At 45.9% G+C, this 23,566-nt stretch overlaps 1 protein-coding gene and 1 long non-coding RNA gene across 2 annotated transcripts in view; both read right to left on the bottom strand.

Moving 5' to 3' along the window:
• Window positions 1–17,289, bottom strand: part of TBX5 (T-box transcription factor 5) — a 98,822-nt gene extending 81,533 nt beyond the window's left edge. The window contains exon 1 of the mRNA XM_079956832.1: window positions 17,077–17,289. The gene's annotated coding sequence lies outside the window, so the exon portion shown is untranslated. The remainder of the gene's footprint in view (window positions 1–17,076) is intronic.
• Window positions 1–23,566, bottom strand: part of LOC307205137 — an 854,388-nt gene that overhangs the window by 511,296 nt on the left and 319,526 nt on the right. The window lies entirely within an intron of this gene.

A 23,566-nucleotide genomic window follows, 5' to 3' on the forward strand; every position in this document is an offset into this window, starting at 1 on the left:
GTAAGATCTTGGCAGAGATAGAGAACCCAAATAGTGCAGGAGCAGAAACCAAAGGCCCAAGCTTAAGAGGAGGCCGCTCACATTAGAGAACAGATATAAACATTTCTCTTTTAATTCCTCCAGACTCCAGCCACACTCCTCCCTCCTCTCCCCTTTTTTCAAGGCAAGTGTACAAGATGTGGTTAGAAAAGACACAGAGAGAGTTTCTTGGATTTGAAGCCAATAAACTGACACAAGGCCTATTATTTTAGGTTTTCCCCCCCTTCAAATTGCAAAAGTGCTCCTTGCAACGGAGGTGAAGTTTATATGTGTGTTCAATAAAGTGGCTGTTTTTGTTTTGTTTTGTTTTTAAAGTGCCCAGGAACAGCTGGCACATACTCTGCAAGGGGGGGACGGACGGGTGGAATCCTGCATACATTTATTTTTACTTCTTTTCTCTTTTGATGCTTTTGTTCCCCGGTACAAAGGAAGGCATCCATTTAGGATTCTGTTATCTGAAAGGTGATCAAAGGGACCGGAATGTGCCAGAGCCCTTCCAGACACGTGCCAAGGCACTCTGTCATTAATAGGAGTCCTTGGCTCAGACAATTGTTCTTTCCCCCCACTGTGTGGGTGGACTAATTTTGCTTAAGGGGCGGGTGACATCAGTTCTGCCATTAACGAGCCTAGTTCCCATGTGCAGTGGTGGTTTAGAGCAGGATTGGGAAAGCCACTTATAGCTTGAGGGCCATAGTTGTGGGATGTGATCCATGCGAGGCAGTCAAGTACAACATTCCTGGTAATGCTAGAGATGACATGCGAGGGAATGTTTGGTCCAGCCAGTCGAAACTTCCTGTTCCTTCTGGCTGGAGCATCCTTCCTTTTACATGTGATAGATGGTGGGTGTGACCTAACCTGTCCAGGTAACAAAAGAACGAGTCACGCAGCACATCTCTCTCTTCTTGACTTCCTTCTTCTAGCTAGGACTACTTTGCTAGCTCTCAGCTAGCAGAAGCACTGGGATTATCCCCCCATATGGGGTAGATCCACGTGTACATATTTGTAACTAAGTCTTCCTTCAGGGATCCAACTGTGAACTGATGTGAGGAAACTTGTTTTATTGACTTTGAATACGATTGTGGCATCTTTATTCTTTTAAGAGGGATTCAAGGGAATTTACCAGGAATGCACAATTCAATCTGAGACAGATTGAATTGTATAATAGTGAGAGGCTTACACAAGCCTGCAACCAGCTATCTGCTGTGCATGTAAAAGGGGAATGTAAGCTCTGCTAAATAAGGGAACTTGCTAGCGCAAGTTAGAAAGGATATTAATAAACAATATATCCTCTCCTGCCACCCTGAACATTCCCACAACAGTTCCTTCTATGCAACTTCACGGGGGCCACATGGAATTCATGGGCTAGGCCAGAGCAAAAGTGGATGGAGCAATGCATGTAGATCTTACCTTGTTATAAGTAGATTAATTTCAACATGCCCTCAGACAACCCTCTCTATCCTCCATCCATCCAGGCAATCTAGAAGCACCATCAGGGTTCAAGGATGCATTCCAGCCAAGCAAAAAGCATTCAGGAGTGTGGGGTTTGCAGCCAAATCACAAATGCATACTTTGCTAGTACAGTATAAGGGGAGTTCTTAAACTTCCTAGTGTAGCAGGAACCCCCCCCCCCAATCATTCAGTTTGTACAAACTTCACACACACTCACACTCACACACTACATACACATGCTTCTGTTATAAATTCATAGAAAAGCAACCATACATCGGATGCACTGTTCCACTTTTATTTTACTCCATGAAGGAAGAGGAACAAAATGGAGAAGGTTTGATACAGGCCACCATAATCCTTGAACATACCAGTACATACACAGGAGCCTTGCCCAGTTGCTATGCCAACCCTGATGGTCTCAGACAGAAGACCATCAACAACACAACACACTGCATACACGAGTGGATTCAACACGGACTGTAACAAAAGAACAGTGATTGGATTCCCCCCTCAGGGGGCAGGAAACTGTGACTACCTTTTGTCTTCTGAAAATGACTCATGGGGAGGGGGAGAAGGGAACCAGCCAGGTGACAAGATACTCAGGTTACCACCACAACTCCTCCCTCAACCCCTCCTTTCTGTGATGTATTCATGATGTTTCTGGGGGTGGGCTTGATCTACAGGGTGGGAATTTCAAAAGTTTTTATAAGACCTTGCACACCATTTTTCTGTGTCTTTCCTCACTCCTGCAAGTGAGGGGAACACCCTGTTGCAACAGTTCAATAAAGGCCAAGCCTACAGGCTGCTGATTTGCTCCAATTTACTCTGGTTGGTGTCTTTACTTTTTGTCCAAGGGAGCCCTCGGATTTTTCAGGTAACACTAGAATGGACTCTCTGTGTGCGGCCACTTCCTTTGCCTCCTCTGGGCAGGAATGATAGTGCTTTAAACAGCCATGGCTTCCCCCAAAGAATCCTGGGAGTTGTAGTTTGCTAAGGGTGCTGAGGTCTGACCAAGCTGCGGGGGGCAGTGGAGGACAGGAGTGCCTGGCGTTCTCTGGTCCATGGGGTCACGAAGAGTCGGACACGACTAAACGACTAAACAACAAAGGGTGCTGAGTATGGGCGTAACCAGGATTTATGTGGGGGGGGGAGGCTTTATGTTAGGGGGGCAGAACCTCAGTTAGTTAAGAATTTTTGTTGATTTACAGTGGTACCTCAGGTTAAGAACAGTTTCAGGTTAAGAACAGACCTCCAGAATGAATTAAGTTCTTAACCCGAGGTACCACTTTAGCTAATGGGGCGTCCTGCCACTGCCGCACTGCCGGGGCACGATTTCTGTTCTCATCCTGAAACAAAGTTCTTAACCCGAGGTACTATTTCTGGGTTAGCGGAGTCTGTAACCTGAAGCGTCTGTAACCTGAAGCATCTGTAACCCAAGGTACCACTACACTTGATTTAGGGGGGCAACTGCCCCTCTACCCCACCCCCTTGGCTACACCCATGGTGCTGCGAGACTCCTATTCCCCCTCACAGAGTTATAATTATCAGAGTGGTTTAATAATCTATCCCTCTTCCCAGAAGTGGCAACCTGAATAAAATATGGGGGGGGGAGCCCTGCCCCACATAATCGATCACATGAGATGGTACACCACACCATGACAATGCCCATCAACTTTGGAGGGGTCCATTCTCCTCAAATATTTTAGGGGGGGGGGCGAAGAACTATCAGCCCCTAGGAGTTGACTCCTGTGCCTCTTACCATGGGATTCTGGGAATTGTCGTTCTGTGAGGGGGATTAAGGGCCTGCAGGCAACTCCCAGCACCCTTAATAAACTACAGCTCCCAGAATTCTTTGAGGGGGAGGCATGACTGTTTAAAGTGCTATCATAGGGCTAACATGAATATGGCCTTAGGGGTCTTGGAGCATTCAGTAATAAAATTTTATTTCTCCTTGCGGGGAGGGAGGTAGCGCCCCGCCCCCCAGAGCACACACACGCTGCGTACTGCTTTCAGATAACGCCCCAGCTGGTGAGGAAGGCGGGTTGGAAGGGAATAATTAATCTCCAGCGAAATCCATCGCGAGGAAAAACATTACCTAAGTGATAGTGACAGGCTGGGGGGCGAGAGAAAGAACAAACCCCCCCCCCCCCGCGGCCGCCTCCATCCAAACGAGCAGCTTTGGATGATGTCAAACACAAGCGGGGCTTTCTTTCATCGCGGGATGCAAAGAGAGAATTTCACAAGAGAATTAAGAAGGGGGCACCACCAAACTCCCACCCCCCACCCTCCGCTGCCGCTCTTTGAAGCCTATCCAAAGAGAATATTAATAGCGATATGAAGGTGCAAGAGTAAATATAATACACCGAGGGGTATTTTTGTGGGGGGGGATTACTCTCACAAAAGAGGCCCACCATCTCGGTTATGATTTTCCCACCGTAGTCCTCACCACTACCTAAAATAATGCTACTAATATCACTATTATTATTACTACGCGTAAAATACTGCTACTAATAAGAAAATGAGAGACTGCTGGATCAGGCCGGTGGCCCATTTAGTCCAGCATCCTGTTCTCACAGTGACCAACCAGATGACCTCAGGCAAGACCCAAGCACAAAAGCACTCTTCCCGTCCTGCGGTTTCCAACAACTGGAAGCATTTTTCAGAAGCATTACTTTCTCTGGCTCCGAAAGCAGATCATAGCCATTGTGGCTAGTCATCACCGATGGACTTCTCCATGAATTTGCCCAATCCTCTTTTAAAGCCATCCAAGTTGGTGGCCACCACTGCCTCCTGTGGCAGAGAGTTCCACAGGCTGTGCGAAGAAGTCGTTTATTTTATCTATCCTGAATCTACCTTACACTATAGAAATACTACCTTATTTTTGTACCTTTGAATTGTTTTTAAGCTGTTATCCATATCGCGTAAACACACTGTGTTTAAATATTCACGTTGTGTTTTTAATTGTTGTAACCCACCGTAGGGGACCCGAGTGTGAAGGGCTGGTAATAAATTGGGGGGGGGGGAGAGAGAGAGAATACGAAGAAGCAGAACAACAGGGGGCATTATTCTATGGCATGAACTAATGGACTTGCATAGGTTTGGTTTGGGAGTCGATGCGCGCCCCTGCAAGCAGGAACGCGAGGCGGAAAGCGGAATCCATTCATTAAAAGAGCCGGGACTTTCCCCCGAGCCTTCATTTAAATAGGGCGTGCGGAGGAGAACTTCTCGGAGAACTGAGCCGGGTCAGGGAGGTGGGGGTGGGTTGGGGAGGGGGAAGAGGACGCTTGCCAGGATCAAGTTGCAATTTAATAGCCTACACAGGATAACCTTTTTTTACGCCAGCCCCCCTTTCCCACTACAAAACCAGCCACTGCCCCACATTTCCCTCCACACACGTAATCCCGAAGTTCTGGTCGTGTACGAGGGCATTCAAGTATTTATGGCTTCATAAAATCATACAACAATCCCCCCAGGCCGTATTATTTTCCTTTCAAAACCATATATATATATATATATCCATAGAACAAGTTCTGCTTTCAATCTGGGTACAAAAAAAGAGAAGGGTTTTGTCCGTCTAATATTTTGTGCGCTCGCGCTCAAGAATGCAGGGGTCAGGGAGGAGGTTATAGGGAATTTGGGGGATACTTTCCCCTCCATACATGCACTGGGAATTTTTGACATAAATAATGTAGCTATTCTTCCTCGCCAGCGGCCCCCTTCTAAGAGAAAAGAAAAGAAAAATCTTACACGGGTGAATGTCCTTCTGCTAGACATGAATGGGCTGTGCGTATTATTCATTAATCAATCAACCAACCAACCAACCAACCAACCAACCAAAAGAACCCGTTACTCTATATAGGTTCTATAGCGAAGGGTAGCCGTTTTGGGGGATGTTCCGCAAAACATGCTGTCTAAAGATGTCCTGCACATCCTTCGGCTCTTCAGCACTGTCCTCTAACAACAAAAGGAAGTCACAACCCACGCTCACTTATGCACTTTTAAATCTGTGGCTTAAATGTTCCCTTACCCAGGTCGGAGCACCACTGAAGGACTTGTTATTTTCCAGGAGAAAGACGGTCATTCCAGTCTGCGGCGGTCACATTCATGTTTGCTTGACATTTCCACTAGATTGCCTCTTAAGAATGTTTCACTTTAGCTCTGGGCAGATCCACACCAATCATTTAAAGCATGCCCAATGCACTTTTAAAACACATGGCTTCTCTCCCCCCAAAAACCATTATGGGAACTGTAGTTCCCCCACAGAGCTACAATTCCCAAAGTCCCAGGATTCTTGGGGGGAAGCTGCTTCTGAGTCTTAACTGTGTGCCTGATCAATAATGATTGGAAGCTTCTCGCGACCAGGCGGAGCTATAGCCGACGGTGTTGAATGATAATGTTAATAGTAATAATGGGCAATGATAGAACGAGCCGCTGAAATAAAGCTGGATGAATCGAGCACGTATAATGAGCGAGATGAACAGGTATTGGAGGAAATCCCTGAGCCAGGTATGGTCGTGTCCCCCCCCCCCCATGTGCCTTTCTCAGCTCCCTGAAAGGGAGTTTAATTTCTAGGGACTCAAAAACCCGTTCGCCTTAACAGACAAAAGTGGTCATTTCAAGCAGAAAATTAAGGTTTTATCACTACAGATGATACATACGAGATACACACACACGTACGCGCAGGAGGTTGCTACAGGGGTGATTTATGTGCAAGAGGTGCTTACATGAAAGGACAGGGAGAATGGGGGTGCAGAGGAAAACAGGGGAGCAAAGCAGGGCTGCAGACCACAAGCGAGAAGTAGTTTCAGAAACAGTGTCGGGAAGGTGAAAAGTGAGCTGAGGAGTTGCATGGGGGGGACTCTAGGGGGTTAATGTGGGGGGGTGGCAGGGGGTTGGGGAGCAGAATAGCAGGGGTGCAACCGCTACAAGTGCGCGCGCGCGCGTACGCACACCCGCACGCAGACACACGGAAACTTGCAGAATTTGCAAAGGTCAAACCGAAGCAATGGTAAATAGTCTATCTTTCTGCCCTGTACATTAATGGCACGCAGAACATCTTGGCACACACAATTTGATTGTCAGAGTTCTTCAGCTCAGCTGGGTTTACTGAACAGCATCGCCCAACTAATTCAGAGCTCTCTCCCCACTAGCCTTTGCAAATTTAGTCTTGCATCTGAGTCATACGCATAAAGCTAACAGGACCATTAAAAAAAAAAAGACTCGATATAATTCTGATGACAATTCCCCTACTTCCCAAAAACACAGCCCTCAACTACGTAAGCTACTATATGGGCATTCCTCCCCCAATACCTATCGCAGATAATATTGGGGGGGGGATTTAAAAAACATCTAAATCAATAAATCTACTAAATCAATACGCGCTACAAAAGTTGGCCTCCACATCTGGAAACTCGGGACGATTTATATGATCTCTGTCTTTTAATATCAGCTACAGGAATTGTTCCAAATGCACTTAAGCAAATCGCAGAGAGGATGGAAAAATGAATTGCACGAATCTGTCGTCGTCATTTTGCACAGCGCCTGAAAGTCAGGGTGGATAGAACGTTCCTACTTTCGGGACGCAAAATCCTGCGCACGTTTACTCGGAAGTAAAGCCCATTGCGTCCGTTGGAGCGCACTCTCATAGGATCACAGGCTCAGCAATGTTTGGTCGCTGTATACCTGGTCTACGTGCCTGGATTGTTATGGAATGGGTAATTAGGAATTTTTAACTCTCCCTAGCCTTTTAGGACGCACCCCTGATTTCAGGAAAGGGGTGCTAAGAAGGCAGCCTTTGAAATGAACCGCAGGGAAACGGAATATGAAAATATGAAATAAGTAATGAATGACAAAATAGAGGGGAGGTAAAACAGCAACGCAATTCTACGCAATTCTACTCGGGAGTAAGTTCCTCTGACTTCAGTGGGCTTCCCCGCTATCCAGAAACACAAGTTTGTAAGCTGGTGGCTTCCTTTCCTTCTACGTGCAGGGAGAATAATTATTATTATCATTATCTACTACTGTTTTCATTATTACCCGCCGTTCACCAGCAGGTCCCAAGAGAGGATACGGCAGTTTTTAAAAATCAATTAAAAACGGATAAAATATGACATTCACAAGAATAGGAGTAGGTCCTGAAAGCACATATCTCAGGTACCAGAGACCAGGGTAAAAATGCTTGTCTCATCTGAGCAGTTCCACTGGGTTCCATGTGAGACTCATATTCAAGTAATGGTGTTTAGAAGGGTCGAAACCCTGGAATGCCCCAGCCCCCAAATTATGCTTTAACCAGACGAATTATCTGTATAACCCGGCGACATTCTTTGCTGACCCGACGTCCAACGTCCAGAAAAATCCGTTCCGGCGAGCAGCCCTTGGGCATAGCTGTCAACTTTTCTCTTTCTTGCGAGGAATCCTATTCGGAATAAGGGAATTTCCCTTTAAAAAAGGGAAACGTTGACAGCTATGCGCCTTGGGAGAATGTCATTGGAGAGGTTTCAGCCGGTGGTCCTGTTCCTCTGTTTCCCAAATTTGCAAAATTAACGCAAATGGGGGCTGTTGAGTGAAAGCGGAAGAACGAAGCCGGCTCTTCTCTCGTATCTCGCCCGTTGCAAATTGCTAAGCAAACAAGCCCCCATCCTAAAGTAAAAAAAGTCGCCATCCTAAGCACGCTTGGAAATAAGCCTGGCTCCATTCAGCGACGCTTCCTCCCAAGTAAGCCTCTATAATATTATAGAGTTGGAACTTGGGGAAATTTCAGAGAAGGGCAACCAGGTATTTTAGAGAAAAAATAAGAATTGAAAATTAATTGGAAAAGTCATTTATATGCAAGGGGAAGAAATGGGGGGGGGAATGGGAAACGGGGGATGGGTCAGACAAGATGAATTGGGTGTTAAGATGAATGGGGAAATGTTGTTATTCTAAAAATCTTGAAAAAATAAGAGAGAGAGAGAGAGAGAGAGAGAGAGAGAGAGAGAGAGAAGTCCATTCTGCCCAAATCAAGGTGTTGGAGGGATAAATGCTCAGGTCCTGGAAACAGTTGAGAATGAGATCAGCTCCACTTAATGCCTTTGGATGACAGCAGTCCCACTGAGTTCATCCTTCCCCCAAAGAATCCTGGGAACTGTGGTCCCCCCTCTCACTGTGCTACAATTCCCAGCCTTAACAAACTACAGTTCCCAGGATTTTGGGGGGAGGGGGAAGTTATGTGCTTTAAATCTGCACTGGATGTGCTTTAAATGGATGGTGTGGCTAGGACTGCACCTTCAAGGCATGTGTGCACTGATGACGCCACTCCTCCTGCCACTGCTGCTTCTACATGACTCTAGTCCACAGTAAGAACATGAGAAGAGTCTGCTGTATCAGGCCAATGACCAATCGGTTACAGAATCCTGTCATCACCGTGGCCAAGTAGATGCCTGTAGGGATCCTGCAAGTAGGACATCGTTGCGATAGCAACCAGTTGCAGTTCCCAGCAACTGGTATTCAGAAGCATAATGTCTTCAATAATGTAGGTAAAATATGGTCAGCTTGGCTAGCAGCTGCTGATAAGCCTTGTCCTCCATGTTCCCTGCACTACTAAAAGAGAAACCCTCCAGATGTCCTTTCCATTGTACATTCATTATTATTTGAGCTCATGCACGTTTCTGAGCGAGATGGGTGGTGCTGTGAGTTAAAGTTAAACCACAGAGCCTAGGGCTTGCCGATCGGACGGGGTGAGCTCCCGTTTCTTGGTCCCTGCTCCTGCCCACCTAGCAGTTCGAAAGCACATCAAAGTGCAAGTAGAAAATAGGTATCACTCCAGCGGGAAGGTAAACGGCATTTCCGTGTGCTGCTCTGGTTCACCAGAAGTGGCTTAGTCCTGCTGGCCACATGACCCGGAAGCTGTAAGCTGGCTCCCTCGGCCGATAAAGTGGGATGAGCGCCGCAACCCTAGAGTCAGCCACGACTGGACCTAATGGTCAGGGGTCCCTTAACCTTTACCTACGTTTCTGAGCACAATTCAAAGTGTTGGTGTTGACCTTTAAAGCCCTAAATGGCTTCAGCCCAGTATACCTGAAGGAATGACTCCACCCCCATCGTTCTGCCCGGACACTGAGGTCCAGCACCGAGGCCCTCACTGCGAGAAATGAGGTTACAGGGAATCAGGCAGAGGACCTTCTGGGTAGTGACGCCTGCCCTGTGGAACGCCCTCCCATCAGATGTCATGGAAATAAACAACTGACTTTTAGAAGACATCTGAAGGCAACCCTGTACCGGGAAGTTTTTTATGTCTGATGTTTTATCATTTAAATATTCTGTTTGGGGTATAAACAACAAATTATAATGATGATGATGATGATATTAGGGTGGTTATATGCAACCTCTGCGTCCTTAGGGACGCAGGTGGCGCTCTGGGTTAAAGCCTCAGCGCCTAGGGCTTGCCGATCGAAAGGTCGGCGGTTCGAATCCCTGCGGCGGGGTGCGCTCCCGCTGCTCGGTCCCAGCGCCTGCCAACCTAGCAGTTCGAAAGCACCTCCGGGTGCAAGTAGATAAATAGGGACCGCTTACCAGCGGGAAGGTAAACGGCGTTTCCGTGTGCGGCTCTGGCTCTGGCTCTGGCTCTGGCTCTGGCTCTGGCTCTGGCTCTGGCCAGAGCAGCGATGTCACGCTGGCCACGTGACCCGGAAGTGTCTCAGGACAGCGCTGGCCCCTGGCCTCTTAAGTGAGATGTGCGCACAACCCCAGAGTCTGTCAAGACTGGCCCATACGGGCAGGGGTACCTTTACCTTTACCTTTATGCAACCTCGCTGTGAAGCCTGTGGCTGCAAAGGTTTTGGGGCTGATATCCCTGTAGCTTCCTGCTGAAATCCTGTAACCTTCCCTTCATATGGCAAATGTACCAGTTTAAATTTCTTCTGTTGCATTATTATTATTATTATTATTATTATACAATTTTGTATACCACCCTATATCCACAGGTCTCAGGGCAGTTACAACATAAAATCACAATATAAAAACACAAAATGCATAATAAGAATAAAAACTCCCCTCCCCAACACATTCTAAAAGGGCACTGGATGTCAAACAGCCAAATGCCTGGTTAAAGAGGAAGATTTTTGCCTAGTGCGTCTCCACCCCCATCGTTCTGCCCGGACACTGAGGTCCAATGCCGAGGGCTTTCTGGCAGTTCCCTCACTGCAAGAAGCAAAGCTACATTGAACCAGGCAGGGGGCCTTCTCGGTAGTGGCACCCGCCCTGTGGAACGCCCTCCCATCAGATGTCAAAGAGATAAACAACTACCTGACATTTAGAAGACATCTGAAGGCAGCCCTGTTTAGGGAAGTTTTTAATGTGTGACATTTTAATGTATTTTTAATCTTTGTTGGAAGCCGCCCAGAGTGGCTGGGCAGACCTGCCTGATGGGTGGGGTACAAATAAAAAAATATTATTATTATTAATAATTATTGTTGTTGTTGTTATTATTATTATTATTATTATTATTATTATTATTATTATTATGCCTAAAGGTGCATAATGAAGGCCAGAGTGCCCCTTCCAAGTGGCAATAAAGCAGTAACACTGGGGAAGCATCACAGAACAACTAACAAAGCAGAGAATTGCGTGGATGGCCCAGTATCAGTCCATCACTAATGCACAATCAGTGATGGATTGATGCTGGACACACTTCAGGATACACAATGAGAACCAGTGTGGCATAGTGGTTACAGTGTCATGCTAGGAGACCTGGGAGACCAGGGTTCAAATCCCCAATCAGCCATGAAGCTCACTGGGTGACCTTGGCCCAAATCACTGCTTCTCAGCCTGACCTACCTCGGAGTGCTGTTGTGGGGGTTAAATGAAGAGTGAGGGAACCATGGACACTGCCTTTGAGCTCTTTGTAGAAAAAGGTGAGATGTAAATGCAACAAATGAATGAATAAATAAAACTTACACACACACATATGCCAAATCGCAGCTACCTGGAGGGGCTGCAGATGCTGTAGAAACACCTCTACTGCTTTCTGGTGGCAGCTGCTGCTTATATAGGAAGTTGCAGGGGCGCCAACTTGAATTAAATATTGTGGGGGCTCAGGTAAGCCCTATCTCGCATAATTGTTGATTGTTTTATGTTAATGCTGTGTATTCTATTTTTTTTTTAATAATAATATTTATTAAATTTTTGTATAACCAATAAAAAACATACATAATAACATAATATTTTCCATTATCCACATTTCATTCTCAACTTTGGACTTCCTCACATCTCTTGTTCCTGCTTTCTAAACATAAATTTTACCAGCAAATTATTAACTTAGTTTAATTCGTATAATATAATTTTCCAATATTTAATGTCTCAAATTTTGGGATTTAACATACTCTTATTGAAGCTTAATCATAAAATATTACTTATCCAAAATTTATCTTTTCATCTTCCAATTAAATTTAAATTTATATTCTTTATAACTAGTTTGTTGGAGCCGTGTTTTTGCTAATCTTACATCTTTCTTAACATTCATGCAATTTACAATATTTTTGTGGATAGTCCTTAAATTTCTTCCAGTCCTCCTCCACCAGTTCTTCTCCCAGGTCTCGGATTCTGCCAGTCATCTCCGCCAGTTCCATATAGTCTATCAGTTGCATCTGCCATTCTTCCAGTGTGGGTAATTCTTGAGTTTTCCAGCTTTTAGCGATGAGTATCCTTGCTGCTGTTGTAGCGTACATAAAAAAGGTTCAACCCTTCTTTTGCACACTCTGACCAACAATGCCCAAGAGAAAGGTCTCTGGTTTCTTAAGGAAGGTATACTTAAATACCTTTTTCAATTCATTATAAATCATTTCCCAGAAAACCTTCACTCTAGGGCAAGTCCACCAGAGGTGAAAGAATGTTCTTTCAGCTTCTTTACACTTCCAACATTTATTATCAGACACATGGTATATCTTTGCAAGCTTGACTGGAGTCATGTACCACCTGTATATCATTTTCATAATGTTCTCTTTCAAGGCATTACATGCCGTAAATCTCAAACCTGTGGTCTGTATTCTAGAATAGCAGTGCTCTTCATGGGTACACAGAGTGCCGGATTTACATATAAGCTAAACAAGTTGCAGTGGTGTCCAAACTTTTTTCAAGGAGGGCCAGATCTGATGAAGTGAAGAGCCGTGGGACAGATTGAATTGTATAATAGTGAGAGGCTTACACAAGCCTGCAACCAGCTATCTGCTGTGCATATATAAAGGGGAATGTAACTCTGCTACATAAAGGAATTTGCTAGCGCAAGTATAGAAGGATATTAATAAGCAATATATCCTCTCCTGCCACCTTGAACATTCCCACAGGTTTGGTGGAAAAACACACAGTTATCATCTCATGCTTCCTGGTGTATCTTCCCATCACTGTCCTTCTCACGAAAAGTCCATGTGGGGGGCAGGAAGAGTGAGTTTGTTGTACTCGACTCCAGAGACCAAATCCACTTTGATTGTACAACCTGATCACTGTTCTTATTTTGTGTGCACAGAAACATCAAACAGATCTCTGACTCTTTGTGGCCTTTTGTCCTCAGTGTTTACAATCCTGGTCCACATTTCAACCTGTACTTGTGTGTCTCTGTGTGGTATTAGCCAACTGAAGGTAACATTTCATTTGACAACACACGCACCATTTGAATGGTGGCACATTACCATTTGAATGGCAATGCCCAACAACCTTTGGGCGTACAGCCCCCTCAAATATTTTATTTGGGGGGGGGGGAGAGAGACAAAGGGACCTTGGCCCCTAGGAGTTGGCTCCTATGGGAAGCTGCCTTATACTAAGTCAGACCACCATTCCATCTAACTCAGTACAGTGGTACCTTGGTTTGCAGCCATAATCCGTTCCAGAGGTCCAGTTGTAAACCAAAACAAGTTGTAACCCAAGGCGCTCTTTCGCCAATGGGGCCTCCCCCCCCCATGAGTTGTAATCCAAAAAAATGGGTTGTAATCCAAAGTGGTTGTAATCCAAAACGGTTGCAAACCAAGGTACCACTGTATTGCCTACACTGACTGGCAGCTGCTCTCCAGGGTCTCAGGCAGGGCACCTTTCTCACCCCTACCTGGAGATGCCAGGGGTTTAGTCTGGGGCCTTCTGCAAGCAAAGCAGATGTTCTACCCTTGAGCAATGGTCCTTTCCCAGAAGCTCCTTCATCAGGGCACACTGCCACACACTGAGCCCTCCTTCTCGCACCGCTGGAATCTGAGACAGCTACCTTTCTGGATCTTGATAGAAAAACCACATTGCTCTGCATACGTCTTGCACACACGCCATTCATGCCCGAGAATCACAAGCCTCCCATTAATATCCTGGCGCTTCTGGAATTCCAATTGAAGATATTTTATACGCCGCAGGTTTCAGGGGAGGCTTTTATCTCTTCTCATTGTTGGGGTGGGAGGAGGAATGAAAGGAAAATGAAAATGAAATAAGAAACAGCCCTCTTCTCAGAATGCCCCTGGACACCGTCACGGGCTCCCCACCAACAAGGCCCACTTGTGTGGAAAAAAAATCTGACTGTGTTTCCCAACCCGTTTCCCCCACCCAGCCCCGGCCTACAAAACTTAGGATGACTTATTGGGTAGGAAGGGGAAGCTGAGCTGTCCTCAATGAAAGGGTTAAAGGCCATTCATAATATCCTTGCTCTCCATTTGGGGAGGGTGTGGAAGGGGGAAGTCTCCAAATGAGACATTTGCCTCTCTCCAAATAGGAACACCTGCTATAGATTACCCGCCTCACCACATCACAACGAAAGCATTTTTTAATGCAAATGTGAGAAAATATATACGTCTTCCCCCTTTTGGAAGGCCATATTTATTGTTGTTGTTGTTGTTGTTGTTGTTGTTGTTGTTGTTTTGTAGGGACTTGGGTGGTGCTGTGGTCTAAACCACAGGGCCTCTTGGGCTTGCCGATCAGAAGGTCGGCGGTTCGGATCCCCACAACGGAGTGAGCTCCCGTTGCTCTGTCCCAGCTCCTGCCAACCTAGCAGTTTGAAAGCATGCCAGTGCAAGTAGATAAATAGGTACCGCTGTGGCAGGAAGGTAAACAGTGTTTCTGTACACTCTGGTTTCTGTCACGGTGTCTCGTTGCTCCAGAAGCAGTTTAGTCATGCTGGCCGCATGACCCAGACAGCTGTCTGTGGACAAATACTGGCTCCCTCGGCCTAAAAGCAAGATGAGCGCTGCAACCCCATAGTCGCCTTTGACTGGACTTAACCATCCAGGGGTACTTTAGCTTTACCTTTTTACCTATTATTTTTATTATTATTATTATTATTATTATTGGCCTGTCGTTCACCCTAAGGTCCCAGAACACGTTACAGCACATTAAAACACAATATTAAAAGCATGTTAAAGAAACTTGGAAACGTAAAAATAAGGTTGCTCCCAAAAACATGCACCTCAAGTGTCAAAAGCCAAGGTAAAGAGGTGTGTCTTCAGCCTCCTCCGGAAGCTCTATAATGAATGTACCAGATGCACCTCTGTAGAGAGGTAGTTCCACAGCTTAGGGCCACCACAGAGAAGGCCCTTTCCTGGGCTGCACCCCCCTCCCCTGAGAACTGCCAAGGGAGACTGTTGTTGCACCTTTTCCCCCAGGTGCACAAGGGACATGGTTTTCCGTCTCCTCATTTTATCCTCAAAACAACTGTGTGAGGTATGGTAAGATGAGAGGTGGAACGCACAATGAAAGCCAGTGTGGTACAATGGTTAGAGCGTTGGACAAGGACCTGGGAGACCAGGGTTCAAATCCCCATTCCGTGATGAAGCTCACTTGGTGACCTCAGGCCAGTCACACACTCTCAGCCTAAGTTGCCTTGCAGGGTTGTTGTGAGGGTAAAATGGACTGGAATGGACTCCCTCAGGGGGTTGTGGACTCTCCTTCATTTGATGTTTTTAGGTAGAGGCTGGATGGCCGTCTGTCACGGATGCTTTAGCTGAGATGTCTGCATTGCAGCGGTGTGGACTAGATGACCCTCAGTGTCCCTTCCAACTCTACAACTCTACGATTCTAGGAGGGGGACTATGTTCACCACCTTGAGTTCCTTGGAGGAAAGGTGGGATTTAAATGTGATAAATAATAAAAAATTATTCAAGGTGTCGCAAGCCTCTTTCATTGCTTTATAATTATGTATGATATGTATGATATACAAAGGCATTTTTATACGAAGCAGGCTATTGTGGTTGATCATCGTCATAGCATGATTCTGTAGATAACCAGATCAACCCAGGCAGGTTGGTTGGATGCCCCGAGGAGGCTACAGATCCCTTAAAAAATATTTTTAAAATACCCAGTGCGATGCTCTTGAAAGAAGAGAGCGATCTCTTACAGAAAAATACAGATTGAGAGGTGATGGGGAATAAAATAAGGCAGCAAGTTTAGTATCACAGTAGGGCAAAAAAAACAAAAACACTTCGCTCACCCCCAAACATCGGGATTTCACGCATTACCTAAGTTACTATTTGCTGGATGGTGAGCGTGGAGCCTTGCTGAGTTTCTACGCCAACACAAGCAGCAATTTGAGCATCAACATAATAGCAAATGGGAACACATGCATCTTATTCTTGCAGAAGATCAGCCCTGGAACAATTTTACTGGCAAAGTCTCGCCAGCCTTCCTTCCAGCTGCCCTCGGGATAGGCGTGTGTGTTTGTGTGTCTGCGGGCGCACATCTCAGCTGGTGGGCAGTGCACTCTTTTCAATGTAGCGAGTCTTTTATATGCATTCATTTTCCATTTCAATGTACATCCCGCCTCTCAGCAAATTCATTTGACTGATCTCCAGCCGGGTAAGCAAACAGAAGTTGACTGAAGCAACAGGATCACGAATTAACACCACGGATTTAAATGCAACAGCAATGCAAACGAAGCGCTTATGTTTTCTGTCATAGACACCGCCACACCCTCACTACTCCAACTCAGCAAAATGGACTGGAATGGACTCCCTCAGGGGGTTGTGGACTCCCTTTCATTGGATGTTTTTTAGGCAGAGGCTGGATGGCCATCTGTTCTGTCATGGATGCTTTAGCAACAAGCAAACTACACCAGTGTCGTGGGCGTACAGGGGGACATCTGCTCCCCTAAATCAAGTAAATAAATAAAAATACTTCACCAACTGACCAATTGTGTCGCATTCTCGCAGGTAACTCGGTTCTGCTCCCCGCCCCCACAAAGCCTGCCGCTCCAATAATCCTGGCTACGCCCGTGACCAGCACCTTTAGCGCATGCCGAATCCGACGACAGGGCCGGAGGAAACTGCCTTCCCCCGACTCAGATCACAGGTCCACCTAGCGCAGTTTTGCCTACACTGACTGGCAGCAGCTCGCCAGGATTTCAGGCAGGAGGCAGCCCAGATGGCAGCGGCGCACAGACCCCCAGCGGACTAGGGGCTTGCAAGGAATGCACCCCCTTCCTCCGCCCCTCCACTGCCCTCCCCATCAAGCACGCTGCCTGTCAAAGCCTAGACTGGACCCGTCTCCAGGGTCTTCTTTCTGCCAACAAGCCATCACTCCTCAGCCGCGACTCGGGTGTCCAGACCCGCCTCGCCTGCGACCCAACGCCCCCTTCCAAGACGGAGAGAGCTTTACCTCCGGGACAGGAAAGCACCGCGGACCCGCGACGCCGAGGTGAAGGAGGACCCACCGCTTCCCCTCCTGACAGCCTCTCCGGCTCGCTCCTTCCTTCGGCCCCTCTTCCGGCCGTAACGACCAGGGACCCTGCCCGAGGAGGTCTTGGCTGATAAGGGGGTCTCCCAGCCCCTCTCTCTCAGCCTAGCGACCTGCAGCGACCGCGCAGCTCCACCACGGGACCACTGAGCCGCAGCTCCAGGACAGCGGGACGGAGACGCCGAGGCGCTTCTGGCAACAATCACTTCACACGAGCGCCCGCATTCCAGCTTCGTTGCGCTGGACGCCCCACCGCCGAGCTCCAAGTCACACCTTCTGAGGGGTTGCTGAGCTCTGGGCGGCGGGGAGGGGCTGCTGGTTGGGAACCGATTTCTGCCAACCAGGCCAATAATTCTATGTGAACAGAAATCCCTTCTCTCTCTCTCTCTCTCTCTCTCTCTCTCTCTCTCTCTCTCTCTCTCCTTCCTTCCTTCCTTCCTTCCTTCCTTCCTTCCTCTTCTCCTTCCTTCTCTTCTTCCTCCTCCTCTATCTCCCCTCTCCTTCCTCCACTCCTTCCCCTCCTCGTCCGCTTCTTCTTCCCCTTCTTCTCTCTCTCCTTCCCTCCTTTCTCTCCCTCCCTCATTCCTCTCCTTCCTTCCTTCCTTCCTTCCTTCCTTCCTTCTTCCTTCCTTCCTTCTCCCCTATCACTTGAAGAACTATAGTGACAATACAAACGAGAGGCTTGAAAGTCTTCTATTTTTCTCCTTAGAACTTTGGTTGGGCCAGCATCATACAAATGAATCTGGGAATCGCTTTTTTTTTGCTGGGGGACGACGACTTTAATAAGTGGTATTTTAAAATAAATCAATAGATGGCAAAAGAGGCTGAAGTTTCTAGATAGGCAGAAAGGAAGGAATGAGAAAAGGAACATAAATACACATTTGCACATTTACAGTATACATAGGGAGGGAAAGAATTGATTAAAAAGAAACATAATCACAATATGAGAGCCAGCGTGGTGTGGTGGTTAGTGTTGGACTAGGACCTGGGAGACCAGGGTTCAAATCCTTACTCAGCCATGAAACTCCTTGGGTGAGCTTGGGCCAGCCGCTGTCTCTCTGTCTCACCTACCTCACAAGGTTGCTGTGGGCATTAAGTAGGGGTGGGCAGAACCATTCACACCACCCTGTGCTCACTGGAGAAACAGATGGGATGCAAATGCAACAGATAGATAGAAGCTCATAATAATCTGCCTGCTATTGTAACTGCAATGAAAGAAGTGCTGCAAAATATTAATTCACATGCTGTAATTACCTATAAAAAGCCCGTGATTCTGATGTAATTACAATGATCACAGTCCAAGGATATATTCCAGAAGCCAGGCAAAACCATTTCACTACTAAGGTATGGGGAGCAGGATCAGTGAAGACCATGACCTGAGAAGAGTCCTGAGGACCAGGCCTGAGGTTCTACACCCCTGGTCCATGCTGGAGTCCGCTCTTCTAGGAGCAAGATGGAGATCTGGCACCCGGTTACATTCCTCTGCTTATTTACATTGTTCATTATGAATAGTTCTGAAGAATTCAGAACCAAAAATTTGTTTACACTGACGTTTTCTTGGAAACTTTGTAGCGTTTTTGCCAAATGAGACTTTTCAGTCCATTTAAAGTTTGTTTTATTGTACTGTAATTTTAAAGTTTGTTTTATTGTACTGTAATTAACTGTAACTGTAATTAACATTTAAAAAATAACAAATAACCATCATCATTATATAGCAGTGTGTCCCAACGTAGTGAATGATATGCTAACCATTTGCTAAAGCAAGCATCTGGTAGGCACGCCCCTGCCAACACATGTTTTGAATAAGAATAATAAAAAAGAGCTTTTAAATTTGAATTTTGCAAACTTTCTATGCAGTCAGGGGTTTCCCTCCCCGCAACTTGCTCTTACAGTGGCCAACCAAACACCAGTGGGAAACCAGCAAACAGCACCAGGGCACAAGGGCAGTATCCTCACACCTGCGATTCCCAGCACTTGGCATTCTGCCTCCATGCCCAATTCCACTCTTTCCACTCATCATCACAATTTACTGCGTGATTTATTGGACCACACTTTTCATCCATTAAAATGTTTTAATTAATTACAGTAGTACCTTGGTTTTAGAACAGTTTAGTTTATGAACAACTTGGAAATAGAACGCTGCAACCCAGAAGTAGGTGTTTTGGTTTGTGAACTTAGCCTTGGAAGCAGAACATGTTCCGCTTCCTGTTGAGTGTGTTCCATTTGTAAACTGAGACTTCTGCTGCTAATCAGAGGCTTCCTGTTGTGTCTGTTGGCTGTTGAGTCCCGAGCACCCACGCAAGACAGAGGTGATATTTGGAGCTTTCATTTTTGCTATTTTTTTGCATTTTTGTTTGTGTGGCGTTTTCGTTTTTTTGACAGTGACTTGTTCTTTGCTTTATGGGACTGACTTGTGACTGTGGCTTGTGACTTCGTTTTTGTGATTTGTTTTTGTGACTGTGGAACTCAATTCAGCTACTGATTGATTGATTGATTGATTGATTGTGTGACTGCAGAAATGGAGAAAAGCCCCCCACCAAACAATGACTAGCATCAGTGCACGTAAGAAAAAATAATAATTTTAATTTTTATCATCTACAATACTGTCTTGTTTATTTTATACTGTAGTACATTGATTATTAGGGACGCAGGTGGCGTTGTGGGTTAAACCACAAGGCCTAGGACTTGCCGATCAGAAGGTCAGCAGTTCAAATCCCTGTGACGGGGTGAGCTCCCGTTGCTCGGTCCCTGCTCCTGCCAACCTAGCAGTTCGAAAGCACATCAAAGTGAAAGTAGATAAATAGGTACCGCTCTGGCGGGAAGGTAAACGGCGTTTCTGTGTGCTGCTCTGGTTTGCCAGAAGTGGCTTAGTCATGCTGGCCACATGACCTGGAAGCTGTACGCCGGCTTCCTCAGCCAATAAAGCGAGATGAGAGCCGCAACCCCAGAGTCAGTCACGACTGGACCTAATGGTCAGGGGTCCCTTTACCTTTACCTTTACCTTTACCTTTACCTTTACCTTTACCTTTACATTGATTATTGCTTTCATTTCATGGCTCAGTGGTCTCATGAGATAGTACAATTAATGTTAAATTGCTGTTTTAGGTTTTTTTTAAAAAAGCCTGGAACATATTAATCCATTTTGCATTACTTTCTATGGGAAAGCATGCCTTGGTTTTAGAACGCTTTGGTTTTGGAACAGACTTCCGGAACGGATTAAGTTTGGGAACCAAGGTACCACTGTATTGCTTATTCAATTTATTTATTTATTTAACAGTAATTATTTACCGCTTAATGGTGGTATACCATGAAACAGTTTTACTTAAAACAATATAAAAATATTCATAAGAAAATTTAAAAAAATTGAAATAAAATGTCTAAAAGCACGTAGACATAATGGGTTGTATTTCATGTTCTGGTCACCACATCAAAAAGGATATTGTAGAGTTGGAGAAGGTTTCAGAAAAGAGCAATAAACACTTATTATTATTATTATTATTATTATTATTATTATTATTAACTATATACTGCCCTATACCCGGAGGTCTCACAGAAAAAATCAACATAAAAACCACAATATATATAATCAAAATACAAACAACAACTCAATAACAACCCCTCCCCCCCAAAAAAGGAGACACATTTTAAAAGGGCATAGGATGTCAATCAGATTAACCAAAGCCCTGGTTAAAAAGGAACGTTTTTGCCTAGCACCTAAAGGTGTATAATGAAGGCAAACCTCCCTGGGGAGAACATTCCACAGATGGGGAGCCACTGCAGAGAAGGCCCCTTCTCTTGTTGCCACCCTCCGGACCTCTCAACATGAACAAGGAGATGGAGTGACTCCCCTCTGAGGAAAGATTGCAATGTTGGAGATTTTTATTTATTTTTTAGTTTAGAACAGGGTTTCCCAAAATTTGGACTCCAGCTTTTTTTTTATTGCAGTTCCCATCATCCCTGACCACTGGTCCTGCTAGCATAGCAGTCCTAGCTAAAAGCTGGTCAAACAATGAAGGAAGTGAAAAAGAGAGAGGTGTGCTATGTGACTCATCCTTTTGCTACCTGGACAGGTTAAGTCATGCCTACTTTCTATCACATGCAAAAGGAAGGATGCTCCAGCCAGGAGGAACAGGAAGTTTTGACTGGCTGGACCAAACATTCCCTCGCATGTCTTCTCTAGCGTTACAAGGAATGTTGTACTTGACTGCTCCCAGGGGATTACAGATTTGCCCTAAGAGAACGAGGGAGGTGTTCGTGGTGAGTTCCGGCACCACTTTTTCTAGAAAACAGCACTGGTCCTATCCATGGTAGACCCATTGAAATGGTTGGGAATGACTAACTTAGGTCCAGGACTTAGGTCAGTAGGTCTCTCCTGAGTAGAACTTGGTTAGATATAACCCATCACAATTTATCAAACTATGTTGTTGTTGTTTAGTCGTTTAGTCATGTCCGACTCTTCATGACTCCATGGACCAGAGCACGCCAGGCACTCCTGTCTTCCACTGCCTCCCGCAGTTTGGTCAAACTCATGCTGGTAGCTTTGAGAACACTATCCAACCATCTCATCCTCTGTCGTCCCCTTCTCTTTGTGCCCTCCATCTTTCCCAACATCAGGGTCTTTTCCAGGGATTCTTTTCTTCTCATGAGGTGGCCAAAGTATTGGAGCCTCAACTTCAGGATCTGTCCTTCCAGTGAGCACTCAGGGCTGATTTCAAACTATAACAAACTATAAAGTAAAGGTAAAGGGACCCCTGACTATTAGGTCCAGTCGTGACCGACTCTGGGGTTGCAGCGCCCATCTCGCTTTATTGGTCGAGGGAGCCGGCATACAGCTTCCGGGTCATGTGGCCAGCATGACTAAGCCACTTCTGGCGAACCAGAGCAGCACACGGAAACGCCGTTTACCTTCCCGCTGGAGCGGTACCTATTTATCTACTTGCACTTGATGTGCTTTTGAACTGCTAGGTTGGCAGGAGCAGGGACCAAGCAATGGGAGCTCACCCCGTCACAGGGATTCGAACCGCCGACCTTCTGATCGGCAAGTCCTAGGCTCTGTGGTTTAACCCACAGCGCCACCTGCGTCCCATAACAAACTATAGATGAAATCAAACTTTAAAAAAGTAGTAGACATCATGAAATTTACACTAAGCAGTGGGACACTTCATAGCCTTACTTTCTAATGTGCACAAGGGAATGCTGGAAAAGAAGGATTCCCTTCTCTGAATGGCTCCCACACAGTTAGCAGGAGGGTGTGATCACATGAGCAGCGAGGAAAGCAGCAGGGGGAACAAGTGATTCAAGTTTATAAACATCCATCTCTAGTAATGAGCCCTCTAGGAAGAAATGAAAAATAGCCAAAGTCTGGTAAAGTCAATTAAGCTGATTTTAAATAAGAGGTTACTCCGAGAGGCCAAAAGTTAACATGTAAAAGGCTTATTGCAAGAGCTGTAAAAGAAAAAAAGAAGAAGAAATAATAATAAAAATGGCACTGGAGTATTTGAAGACATTTGGTTGCTATTATAGACAAATGGAGCTAATAGGGCAGGCTTGCTGGAAGGAGCTGGGCATCTTAGATGGATGCCTTGAAACCAGAGCCTGCCAGATTCTGGGATTAAATAATTCCAAATGGCCCATTATGAAGCGACCAACACACCGCAATTGTGGTTGGCCGTAATGAAAATATTTGAGCAATCATTAGCCCCGAATGCCACAAAATGGGGGGGGGATATCACTCCACCCCCTGTTCTCTTTCCAACTTTCTTGATAATTCACAAGGAAGCTTTATGATAGGAATCCTTGTGATGTCTTTAGGGGAATAGGCAATTATCACCAATACACTCCATTTTGCAAATTAGTGGGCGGAAGAGATGGGTATAGAAGAATGCAAAAGTAAAGTAATTGGGAACTTAGACTGGGTATCTGAGACACTGAGGCCAAGATCTGGCCCCAAAAGAACAGAAGAAGAGCCTGCTGGATCTGGCCAACCAGATACCTATGGGAAGCCCACAAACAGAAGTTGGGCACAAGATCACACTCCCTTCTTGTGGTTTCCAGTGACTGGTATTCAGAAGCATTGCTGCCTCCAATTGTGGAGGCAGGGAATAACCATCATGGCTCGTACCCATCAATAGCCCTCTCCTCCATGAATCTGTCCAATCCTCTTTCGAAACCATCCAAGTTGATGGATCTTAGTGCCTCCTGCAGGAACAAGTTCCAGAGGCAGAGCAAGGTGGGGGTGGTTTGCCCCAGGTGTCACCTCTGAGTGGGGTGACAAAATGATGTAGGAAACGTCTGTGAGAGACACTTTGGCTTTGGTGCATGCAGTATTCTCGCTGCCAAAACGGTCCATCTGCTGGCTCCCCCTCAGCTGTAGGGTGGACTCCTTGTCGCTCAACAGCTTTGGCTCCCCCCA

The sequence above is a fragment of the Podarcis cretensis genome (genome assembly GCF_951804945.1).
Source record: "Podarcis cretensis genome assembly, chromosome: 16".
NCBI lineage: Eukaryota > Metazoa > Chordata > Lepidosauria > Squamata > Lacertidae > Podarcis > Podarcis cretensis.